General features: G+C 42.1%; 1 protein-coding gene across 2 annotated transcripts in view; it reads right to left on the bottom strand.

Moving 5' to 3' along the window:
* FYB1 (FYN binding protein 1) overlaps positions 1–12,867 on the bottom strand; it is a 155,059-nt gene that overhangs the window by 84,585 nt on the left and 57,607 nt on the right. The window lies entirely within an intron of this gene.

Below are 12,867 nucleotides of genomic sequence, written 5' to 3'. Positions count from 1 at the left end.
CACCTGTTTTTCTTTTTTTAAAGATTTTATTTATTTATTCGAGTTAGAGACAGAGAGCAAGTGATGAAAGGGGCAGAGGGAGAGGGAGAGAGAGAATCCCAAGCAGACTCCATGCTGAGCGCGGAGTCCGACTTGGGGCTCGATCTCACAACCATGAGATCCTGACCTGAGCCAAAACCAAGAGTCGGACGCTTAACCAACTGAGCCCCCCAGGTGCCCCACTCACCTATTTCACAATGGGATCTTTATTTGAGCATTTCCCCTTTCCCCCTTCGATAAATGTAATTAAATTGTGGCCAATGACTTGGGTCTTTATGATATACCAGGAACCCTGCTAAATACATTTTAGCATGTCATACATTTCTGTTTAATCCTCACAATAACCCAACAACAGAGGACACTTAACTCTATTAACAGACGAGAAACTTGAGGTAGAGGGGGCTAAGAACCTTCCCTGGGGTCCACGGTAACTGTGGGATCTTGTGCAGGACCGTGAGGCTCTCTAGTAACAAAGCCTCTGCTTTGAATGCTCCCTGATGAAAAACAATCAGGTAAACTGTGCTTTTCAAAACCAAAAGGTGCTCCTGTCTTTATAATACATCTCACTTCTCATAGATCACTAAGTGCTCATGTTGCTTCCTGTAGGCTCTCCAATCAACTTTGCAACAAGATTAAAAACAAGTTTCCAGCTTACAAAAATAGTGACAAGCTCGAAAAAATACCTTTTTTTAATCTGTGCCACAGTCACACTCTCCTTTTATCGTTAGACTCACAGATGCATGAATTTGTCTGCAGCATCAAAACTTGAGAGCGCTTTTCTTCAGACCCATATTCCTTTGAAGAGCAACCAAAGAGCATTACAGAGGAAAGGTGCCCTTCAGCTTTCTTTTTCATTGGCTTAATTTCTTCTAAGTGCTATATTAACACGGGCCTATTTTAAAGATTAGGTACGTAATACACAAAACATTGTTGAAGGGAAAGATGAACGTTGTTACCAAGTGATGCTATCTCCACGGTGGGGAAACTAGGCCAGTAGAGTTGAACCTGAGCAGTGACCAGATTGAGAGCAGAGAATCATCCAGAGCTTTTGATTCTGCTCATCCCTTAGCCCTTCTGGTCAGTTTGGGTAGAGGGGAGCATGAGGGCTCTACCAAGCATGGAGACCTCCCAAGGGACCAAGAGCAGTCACCTGGGGCAGGACTCTGAGCTCCCTGGTCCTTCGGGCCTCCCTCCATCAACAAAACAGCAGTTCTTACAGTGGTGCCCCGTTATTCAGAGTTATTCAGAGTTCCTAAGTCTGTTTGTCCTAGGGAGCACTTGCATTCTTTTCCTTTGCCTTGCGTACTGCCAGTAGTGCCAGATATGGGTTTTTAATTTGATGAATAGTAATCATATGTGCCATGTAAAAACCCTGTGCTGAGCTAACCTGAAGGCCGCCACATGGCAGAAGGGGAGAAAAGAGATGAAAATAAAAGGGAACAGAGAACAGAAAAAAGGAAGAAAGGAAAAAGGGGAAGAGAGTGACCGAGTCCCTGCTTACAGGTGTTCTGTGCGGGGAGCACCACACTCTTCCAGGCTGAGTCTGGGCCAGCTGGTGGTGGGCCAGCCACCAGTCAGCTGATGTGTACGATTCAACCACCCACTGTTAGAAGAGTGAACTAGCTAAAGCCCTCTAAGTGTTCCAGGTACCCCTCAGTGAGCCCTGGCCGTGTTTGTGATCCAGCAGCTAGCCGGTGAATGCCTGACATAGTAAAGAACCTTCAGGATTCTGGTGCCAGCCATCCAGATGTTAGATATTTGAATAGCACCTTTGCACTTTCCCTAACTAAGCAAATCTTTAAGATCAACCATAGGATACTCCCTGTTTGCTTAAACAGATCACTCATTCCTTTCCACATTTGGATGTAATCACCAACTTTCAGTGTCCTGTCTCAGTGTGATAGCATTTCTTTTGTTTTCAGAAAAACACCAGTGGCTTAGAAACCCTTCCTCTTCCCACCATCCTCCCCGCCCCCCGCCCCGACCCCAAACTGTAATAGCTCTCACAGGCTGCAGTGTTTCTTAACATGGTCCAAGGTCAACCTGCATCAGAGCCATTTAGTGATGTGGATAACTACCCCAGTTCCTGGGTCCCACGCTGCTTCTGGACTAGAAACTTTGGGGGTTTTCTTATGCAACTTAAAGTCTGAGAATCTTAAAAAGAGTAAGGCCCAATTTTGATGTTTCTTGCTCCTTCTGAATATATGACACATGCACTATTGATCAGAATGTCTGTTTTGGCCATCTTTCTCCTTAGAGACCCACTTGGTGTCACAGTGTCAGAATGGTCGGGGAACCATGTAAGGAACATTGGTTTGCATGGGTGTCCTTGCAATACTTTAGTTCAGGAAAGAATCTGAAAACTTTCAAATACCAGGTCGGGTAGAAGAAAACCACTTTCCAGCACCTTTGTTTTTTAAGGATCTCTGGTTATCGGTCACTGAAAACAGGAGGATCAAACAACCTGGCTATCACACCAACGTGGAACAATTCAGTTCCTGTACTTCTACTGGGATCATCTAAACTCTCCTGGGCATATTCTATTCATCAGCAACTTGTTTCTGGCAATATAATGGCCATTAATAGTAATATAAAATAAAACCACTTCCTCCCCCACTGGGCATCCCGCCCACTAATACCTTCCACCCTCAAAAGAAATGGCAAGGTGACCCTTGAATAAAGAACTTCTGTTTATATGCAAAGGAAGATAATAGTTGAGTGTAAGGGTTTGGATCACAGACAGCTGAACTATTCTGAATAAGAAAACAGAGCGTGTTCTCCTTCTTTGCCATGAAGGAGGGGTCAGAGAAACAGGAAAGGAAAGAAGGTGAACGACAGGGGATGGGAGGGGAGCCTGAGCCATAAAACCACTTTCTGCTTTGGAAGAACGGTGGTTACCAATATTTTGTTTTAAATCTCTAGCCTCAATGCAGTGTAAATAAACTTCTGGGTCTGACACCTTCATTGATGTCTGTCACACACACAAATGCCTTCAATGAGGGGTTTGCGGTGGAATCTAAGGAAAGGCTCCAAGTCTTGTTTGGGTGACACCAGTACAGCGCAGGGGCAGGGCGGCAATTCCTATGCTGATGCAAGTTAGAGGACGTAGGAGCTGGAACCCCAAAGTGACCTTGGGAATTCAAGCCACATGGTCATTCATTGATCTTCTGTGGGGACCATTCGATATTTCTGAAACATGGGCTGGCATTTGGCATCAACTCTATCGAGATTTTAAGGAGCACACCAGCAGCTTTTCTATTTTGTGCCTTAGGCTTTGCATTTCAAAACTGTGTTGGCACGTGTAATTAACCGCGGTTTCTTAGTAGTTCAGAATTCAGCAGTCTCTTTGGTCCTCATGCCTCCAAAAAGCTCAGCATTTTCTGTAGGTTTTACTAACAGGTTTCATTGACCCAGGAAAGGAGATTTGCAGTGATGGTATGGAAGAATGGAAAAGAATAGGATTAAAAAAATAATCATAGTTTATGGGTGCCTGGGTGGCTCGGTGGGTTGAGCATCTTCCTTTGGGTCAGGTCATGATCTCAGAGTCCTGGGATCAAGCAACATGTTGGCTCCCTATGCAGCGGGGAGTCTGCTTCTCCCTCTCTCTCTCTGCCCCTTTCCCCCTCATGCTCTCTCTCTCTCAAATAAATAATAAAATCTTAAGATATAATCATAGCTTAGAAGATAAGAATGAAGAAGAAAGCAAGAAAATAGGAGAGAAGCAGATGGTTGGGAGAATGGTGGAGTGTCATTTGCTGGGTTGAGTGGTACAGGCCATCTGCCATAGACTGTTTCTATCTCCCGAATTCAAATGTTGAAATGTAATCCCCAGCGTGATGGTGCTAGGAGAGTAGCCTTTAGGAGGTGTTGGGGTCATGAGGGTGGAGCCCTCATGAATGGGATTAGTGCCCTTATAAAAGAGACCCGAGCGAGCTCCCTCACGGCTTGCTATGGAAGGATGCAGTGAGGAGACAATCAGGAAGTGGCTTCTCACCAGAAATCGAATCTGAAAGCACCTTGATCTTGGAATTCCCAACCTCCAGAACTGTGAGAGATAAATTTCTGTTGTCTCCACCAGTAATTTTGTAATAGCAGTCTGAACTAAGATATGCCCTCACATTGTAATAATAGTCTACCCAACCAGTAGGTCCATTAGATAATCACTCAGAGTTAGTGAAGAAAGCACGAGTTCCCAACAGGCAGATAGAGATCTAGCAGAAGATCTAGAAACCTCATCTGCTTGCATGCCACTCAGCCAGAGCACAATTAATTTCTCCCCAGGAGGACTAAGGACTCAAGGCTTCAGAGAAATCAAAGACAGCCTCTTTCTACAACATAGTGAGGTTTCCTGCCTACAAAACTGCTCTATCGGGTCTAGAAAAATCTTCTTTAATTTAGAGTAACATGAATGGCTGAAATTATTTTATAAACCTGATTTATCCTCCTTCCACATGAAACTGCTTTTGAAGAAATGGCTGAGGAGAAAGTCACGTGTGTGTGAATGCTAAAGTTCTGGAAGGGAGAAGAAGGGGGTCCTGGAGAAACTGTACTCTAAACCCTCAGTAACTGAGAGTGTATGGGCACATCAATTTCTTTAAGGTGATAATTTGGAAGAAAAATAGAAAATACTGTAGGATTTAAAAACAAACCACCCCAAGAGGCTCTTGTGGTATCAATCTAGGATTCTTTCTTCACTTAAAAGAGGGGAGCAAATTTTTTTTTACAGAAGAAAGGGAACAAATCCTCAACACACTTTGGATACCTGTGGTATTCATTTGCCTTGCAATGATTTTGGACGGGTTCTTAGTTGCCTGCTTGTACTCATGGTATCACTCCACATGTTGTTCTTGGAAATCAGATGAGCTACGTTAGGGGTCTGAGAACTGGAAGAAACTCAAGAAAAGAGTGGGGTTCTGGGGCAAGCCCCTTTGCCTGTGCCTCACCAGACCTACCGCCACCCCTGGAAAGACACATGCCGGTTTGCTGGGAGTGTGCCGCGGGCTGAACTGGCCGTTATGGTGGGCACAGCACCACGACTGCAGAGGGATGCAACTGCTATCACAGACACAAACCTCTGTTCCTACAACGCTACTTCTTACTTGGGGGAAAGAAAAACCTCAGATGGTTTTCTGCTTAGGTTTTTTTTCTGTAGCCAGATGTCTCACCTTCAGTTAACTTTCTCCTGATAGCATCTATCTGTCGCTATGGGCTGTTCTACATGTTTTTTCTACCTTCGCTATGCCAGACAGAATGAAATATAATCTTTTTTTCTTTGGTGGCAATTCAAACGGAAGAGAAATATGTTTCTTGTCTCTTTGCTAGTGGTTAATATGGCAGTTAAAGTCTCCAACTTTTAGACTTTTTCTCTCTTCCTTGTATCTCATATGTTGGAAAAACAAATAATCTAGGGCTCTAGATGGTTCTAGAGCCTGGTCATAACTATCATGATTGTGCTTCCTCTAAAAGAGTAGGACATTTCCAGATATATTTGTAAAAACAAGTAGCTGGATTTCTACTCCTGGGGCATAATTTGGTCCTTCAGTAATTGGAGTTAATTCTTGTGTTACATAAGTTAATTTCATTTTGTTTTGAAAATAAAAAACGTATGCACAAAGAGGTGTTATTAGCGTATGAATCCATAATATTCAGAAATAATTTTCATCAAGGCAAACAAAGTGGCAAATGAATATTGTGGAAATCTAATCCCTTAAAAGAGGGTTTATTTGGCCTGGGTTGGAAAAAATTTTAGCCGATTATATGAAGCAAGATATCTCTTGCCCAGTGAGCAGACTGATTTATAACATTTACCCCATCTTCCTATCTAGTTTTTTTAAAAATTTTAATGTGTGAAAACACAATTAAAAGTAAATCAGGAAGATTCTGTATGTATTTGGTTATTAGAATCATACGTATTTGTGTTTGATTTTTAGATTTGACTCTTTAATTTTCCTTTCTCAAGTAAATTGCAGTTGCATTTTAATGCTTTTCACTTTCTGGGTCACATGACTATTTTAAGAATTAAGTAATTTTGATCAAATGTGGTGTCTAATAAATCATTTCATATGCAATTTATACTTTATTTAAGGGTAAGTTGGTCATTATGAAACAAAATTTTTCTTTATGTTACAAGTTGCCACTTCTTTGATCTAACACAAATGCTACTACGTTGACAATGTCACTGCATCGAGGAATATTACCATATTTTCTTTTGTAAGCAGCTTAAAAATATACCAACTTCTGCTGCTTGATCACCGGAAGTTACAGGGTCAATCATGGCATGTTGCTCTAAACTAGGTTTTACAGAAATTTCTCTTCCCTAAGAGAAGCAATAGTTCCTCTTACAGACATGGTGACTCTCACTGTAAAGAAATTTTTTCCCTGTAAATTAGATAATAAGGATGGACTATTGTTGTGCTAAAATTAATATTGAAAGACTGGCTAGCAACTGAGCAGTTACAAAAGAAGTTTAAAGCCAAATGGAGCACTGAGCAAGGAACCAGGAACTTAAATATGCTGAGGGGATTTTTCAAAGCCGAATGACTTAGACCCTGAAGAGAGAAAATTGCCTTCCTCACAGGTCAGTTCCAGGGGTCCTCTCCTCCTGGTTCCTTTTCCTATCCAGTATTCTATTCTTCTGCTGGTCTAAGTATAAACTAATTGACTGTTAAAAGCTTACGATATGACCATCCTCAGGGAATTTGCGGGTTCTCAGAGCTTAGACACTACTCACACTCCAGAGGTAAAACACCCATCAAGTAGCTGGATCTCTCCCTTGCTTCACCCTGACTGTGACCTGAAGACTCCTAAGAATAGATCCCTGGAGTGGTCATCTAAGCATCTTTGACCAAGCATAGTCCAGAGGATATGACACAAGCAGTGGACACTCACTTCATGTGAGTCTCCTTTCTACCTTGTGAAGGGGGTGAAGTGATGGTCCCTTTGGAAATAATTGCTGACACCTACATTATAACTGAAATTTAGTTGCTATTAAGTGAGGGGGAAGACTTCCAGGATGTCTCTCCTCCAATTACCAAATAAAATAGTAAAAACAAAATATGGCAAGATAAATATTATCCCAAAGTCGCTAGTGACCACCACATGCAAAAAAGGGAAAAATAATGTAGTTGGATAAATTTCACAAAGTGGTGGCTAGAGGAAGAAACAGAAGGCTCAGGTACCATAGGAAGCAAATAAAGCTTCCCATTTGTTCCCCAGAACTAGAAGCAATTATCGGGGAAAGACACTGATTTTAGAAAAACCTGTGAATTCTCCTTAATACACTCCAGGTTGGAGAAGTGGACTCAGGGGTGAGTGAGCCCCCTGGGGAAGGTCAAGGAGAAACCTATAGCATGAAAGCCCTAAATACCATGACAGGATCATACCAGAGGCAGAAGGGCGGTGAGCTGCCACGGTTGGGCTTGCCCTGGTGTAGGGCCCCACATGAAATCTCAGAAACTGGAACAGCACCCAGCCCTCAAGATCACCACAGCTATCTTTCACTCCACAGGAGAGTGGATTAAAAGCAACACTCAGAGCTGGTGAACTTATTCTGGATTTGAGCTCGTAAATGCATTTGTCATCTGTTAGCCAGATGAAAAGAAATGGTGTGACCCTTCTGCATATGGAAGAGAAAATCCCCGAAAGCAAAGAGGCACATCTTCTCTCAGAAAATACTGATGATGGAATGATTGACACTAACATATCTTGGCTAGGTTTTAAAACCTTAAAGAAAGAGATTCCTTTGGAGATGCAGACAGAAAAGATAATCATTTTCAAGGGGGGGGGGCATTCAGGGTGGTCTCAGAGTTCTCCACAGTAAAATTAAATGCCAGAATGTAAAAATAAAGACCATGTATAAAAAAGAAGCCCAAAGGATGCTGTTGGGATAATACAGTGGGGAACAGGTTGTTTCAGAGAACAGGGTTTAGACTGAGGAGCTGGTTTATCTTAGAAGAGCAGAAGTTGAGAACTTGGGGAGAAAGATGAAGAATAGGAAACTCTTAAGATTTGCCCAGGGGCTTGTGTGGTTAAGACAGGGGATGCTCTTTCAAAGGCATTTCTGTTTTAGGGTTAAACTCAGGTAAGCTGCCCAATTAATAGTGGTTCCTCAGAAGTTTCAACCTAGAAGAGAAGAAAGACTTACAGGTCTTGTGGAAAACTGCTTTCCTAGGGACCAAGGAGGGCAGATGAAGTAGAGCGGGCTCAGGTGGGAGCTGAAAGTAAGAGGGGATACCAGCCACGAGGTGCACCAGGCACCTGGACAGTGAGAGAGCAGAACAACATTGCCCCCTGAAGCTGACCCACGCTTTTGAGAAACTTCCTTTCCAGTCTGTGTACCATAGAGCTTTGCCTCTAGCTCTTCAGTGTTCTGAAATGGCCCAATCTGTGAGATGCTTTGTCCTGGGATCTGTTTTTTTAGGGTATCTTGTTCTTAGACTCCAAGTGCACACTAGTGTATCAGATGCTTGTGGAAACCCTACTGTAAAGAATCTACTTACCTCTCCCCCCTCCAATCTCTTAAATGTGTTTGAGTGTAGCATCCCTTTCCCTTATAATGGCTAGGAGCAACACACACTGATGTAGTGTGATATATAATATCTAGTAAGGCAATTTTAGAGAGTACATGTAAAAAGAGAGTGAAGGGAAAGAGAAAAGAGACAGTTTAGGGTGTATGAAGGAAAATCCTGCCCCCTCCTATCCTTGCTGCTGAAAATAGCCCAAATACCTTTAGGCTCCAAATTGCTATTGGCTGGATTAGTTGAAGCGATGCATGAGCAGATAAGGAGTGGGGTCAGTCATGCCACTGGCTCTTTGCTAGGGCCTGCTGGGATGCTGGCCTTAACCCTTCACCTGTCAGGATGCTTAATTGATCATTCTTTTTTTTATTTTTTAAGATTTTTTATTTATTTATTTGACAGAGAGAGACTCAGTGAGAGGGGGAACACAAGCAGGGGGAGTGGGAGAGGGAGAAGCAGGCCTCCCGCCGAGCAGGGAGCCCGGTGAGGGGCTCGATCCCAGGACCCTGGGATCACCGCCTGAGCCGAAGGCAGACGCCAAACGACTGAGCCACCCAGGTGCCCCTAACTGATCATTCTTAAAGCTAACCTATGGAAAGGTGAGTCTTAGTTTCTCTCCAGGATTAAGAACAAGACCAGAAAAAGGGTTGGATGGAATATTTCCGAGCAGATTTATTACTAACTCCACATGCAAACCAACAGTCAAGCCAAGGGATCTTAACAACTGAAACTTTGCTGGTTGGGCACACACTGATGCTTAGGATGAATTCCTCTCACCACTGGCCCAGGAATCAAAAGGAACCAGAGAAAAGTTAGTTCAGAGAACATTTTGATATTTTGGAATTTTTTTTTGAAAGTTTAGGCTTTTGTAGCCCCAAATGGTTCTGGGGCAAAAAAAAGTTATTAGCTTTATGTGCAGAAAAACAATATGTTATACTCAAGCTTATGGTTTACCAGTAAGTAAGCTGGCTAGATCTACAATACAGACACTGTGTGTAATATTCATTTCGCATGGAAGCTCTATTCAATTGAGTGCAAGTCTATTGACAAGGGTTATCTAATTTGTTAATGTAACTGCTAAGCTATAGAGAATATTAATACTGAATTCTGATTAAATAGACTTTGGGGGGGATGACAAACCTGAGCAACTAACAAGAATATATTATTTCTATGCTCCAAATAAATAATGTTAAGCAGACTGGTGTCTGTCTCCATGTAGCTTATAGCGGTATTTGTAGTAAAAAACAAATGAACAAACAAAAAAACAGATGTTCCAACCAAAGAACACACACACACAGAGAAGGATGAGGATTCTTTGAGTTTCCCTTATGCTTGATTTATTATCTCATGATACCCTATGTTTCATGAGAGGAAGCCTAGGAGGGAGGATGGTGAGGGCGACATGGACCCTGGAATCAGAGAGACCTAAGGATCAGTCCTACCCCTGCTTAGTCATATTATAGCCTTGGGCAAGTTACCCAACCTCTCTGAGCGTTAGTTTCTTCAGATAATTCTTATTTCATTGGGTTCTCGGGAGGAGTGAACAGGATAATGTGTATCTGGTATGCAACAAGTCCTCAGTAAATAATAAATATTTTAATGGCCAATATATTGGACAAAGATGATAAAAGATGGAGGGTAGGTATGGGCAAGAGGTTTAAGGAATTGGATGTGAACCTGGAAAGGAAGGAATCAGGTAGAAGGCTAAGAAAATAGTGTTAAGAGTTTTGAAAACCTGCAGAGTTATTAGATGAAGCATTGGTTAATTGGAACACCCTATATTTTCTAGAGCTGGTATATATATTCTTAATCTTCCTAAGTGGAATGCTAAATTACTTAGTATGGTTTGGTGAAAGTAGCAGTGGTGGGATCAGGAGTCAGCAGACCTGCCTTTTAAGAAATTCTCAGTGTTCAGAAAATAACACATCTGACACATATGCAAGGTTATTTTTTGTAGCATAGTTTCAAACAGAAAAAGTTTGGAAACAATGCACAATGTTCAATCAATTAGGTGGGTCATTCATTTACCAGAATATTATGCAACTCTAAGGAATATTCAGTTACCTCTTATTAAAATATGAAAAGATATACAAGATTTTTATTTTTTTAGAAAACAAAGATCAAAGCATTTCATATAATATTTTACTTCTTGAGTATAAAGCTGGGAGAATTAGTATCTCTCTCTATTTTTTTAAAGATTTTATTCATTTATTTGACAGAGAGAGAGACAGTGAGAGGGGGAACACAAGCAGGGGGAGTGGGAGAGGGAGATGCAGACTTCCCGCTGAGCACAGAGCCTGATGCGGGGCTCGATCTCAGGACCCTGGGATCATGACCTGAGCCGAAGGCAGACGCTTAACAACTGAGCCACCCAGGAGCCCCTCGTATCTATATTTATATTTGCTTACATAAACCTAAGGAAGCTGGATGGGCATAGAAATTAAGAAAAGTGGTTTTTGTGGGGCAGAGGCTGGGAAGACCCAGAAAATGACAGATAAAGGACTGTATGCCATTTTCTATTTGCTGGCTTTTTTTTTTTTTTTTTTTTTGAGCCAGGTATAATTTCAATTTAAAAAATAAGTTAAAAAAAATTATGGGGGCGCCTGGTGGTTCAGTCGGTTAATCGTCTAACTCTCGGTTTTGGCTCAGGTCGGGATCTCAGGGTGGTGAGATCGAGCCCTGCTCCGCAGTCAGTGGGATGTCTCTCTCTCCCTCCCTCTCTCTCTCTCTCTTTCTCTCAAATAAATAAATAAATAAATAGATAGATAAAATCTTTTTTAAAAAGTTAAAAAAATTTAAATGCTTATAAAAATGTGAATGCTTTAAAGGGGTGTTATTCATAATTTAACATTAGGAATCAGATTGCTTTATCCTGACACTAAGCTGAGGTCAGTTCAAATTAAGAAGGACTGAGTTTTGATTTGTGAAAGAGGCTGAAGAGGGGAGAGGGTCCCTTCTGGAGCATAATATATCCCAAGGATCAGAGTTAGAGGTGGGGTACATCATGAGAGGATTTAGAGTCTAAGTTGTGTCCTGGCGTACTGGAGCAGTGGGGAGGCAGGTCAGGCTGGGGGGAAAATGGAGAGAGGGGGCAAGGATCCACTCTGCCTACTAGGTGGTTTTGCCTGGGTCCCTTGGAACTTGATTGCACTGAAAGTCAGCTAGGGAGCTGACCTTGCCAGAACCATGGAGCCAGAAGACTTCATGAGCATTTCAACAGCACAACACCAGACAGCTAGTGAGCGCCACCCAAACCTGGGAGCTGAGCGGAAATAAAGATGGAGCATTTCCCTGGTCTGAAGTTAGAGCCACAAGATGGAGGCTACGATAGCTAATTTTTTATCTCAGGCACAGAAGAACTAAGGGAAGGGATCTTTTAGAAGTTTTCACAAAGATAACATTTCTGAGTTATGGACCAGTATTAACATGAGAAGGTGACAGATGAGGAGGACACAAGTGTAATGGCTGAATCTTTCTAGAAGACGGATGATTGTGGCGTCACTTCAATGTGCTTTCTACATGATAGATTAATGGGAGGTTGGATCACTAATCTGTTAGTCAACAGCAAGACTATTGATCTATTGCATGATGATGCATTGCAAATGATATACTGCAAGATGCTTTTGCAGAGCTGGAAAAGAAAAACAACCTTTATACCTAGAACTTCTTTAATTAGACCATAGTTTTATAAGGAAAAAAATATGTCTAATGAAGTGGTGTGGTCCCTATTCCATTATGTATAAGCATCTTTTCTCCACCTTCCCCGAGAATAAACAATAACTTCACACTATTGGCCTAAAATATTAATCGTTTCAGGCATAAATGAGCTTCTGTCGTCACTGTGTGGGGTTACCAATCTTTACCAAATCATTCAGCATCAAATTTTAGCATGTGCCATAGGATTGTCACATCTCTGGTAGGAAATGAAACTACTTTCCCCGAAGGAGACGAATGTGCCCCTTTGTCTGGCTTATGGTCCTAGTTCTGTGCTATTTGAGGAATCAGCAAAGTTCAGAAAACTTTATACTGAGAAATAGAAAACAGCTAACATATAAAACAGAAAGTGGCATTTCGTGAGCTCTGCTCATCTCGTTTGAATATTGGGCCTAGGAAACACGTGATGACTTTTTGGACATTGAAAATCACTTGACATTTTGGGCTGGATACTTTGTTTCGAGGGGTTGCTGTCTGCAGCGGCAATCTTCAGCAGCCTCACTGGCCTCTGCCTGCCACATGCCGGCAGCACCCTCCCGTCGGGACAGTCAAAACTGCCTCCAGACGCTGCCAAATGTCCCCGGGCATCAAAATTGAC

This window comes from Callorhinus ursinus, unplaced genomic scaffold (assembly GCF_003265705.2).
Source record: "Callorhinus ursinus isolate GAN/ISIS: 27379988/994484 unplaced genomic scaffold, GSC_fseal_2.0 scaffold3, whole genome shotgun sequence".
Lineage (NCBI taxonomy): Eukaryota > Metazoa > Chordata > Mammalia > Carnivora > Otariidae > Callorhinus > Callorhinus ursinus.
Note: the sequence above shows the minus strand (reverse complement) of the source record. Positions and strands in the feature narration are given on the sequence as shown.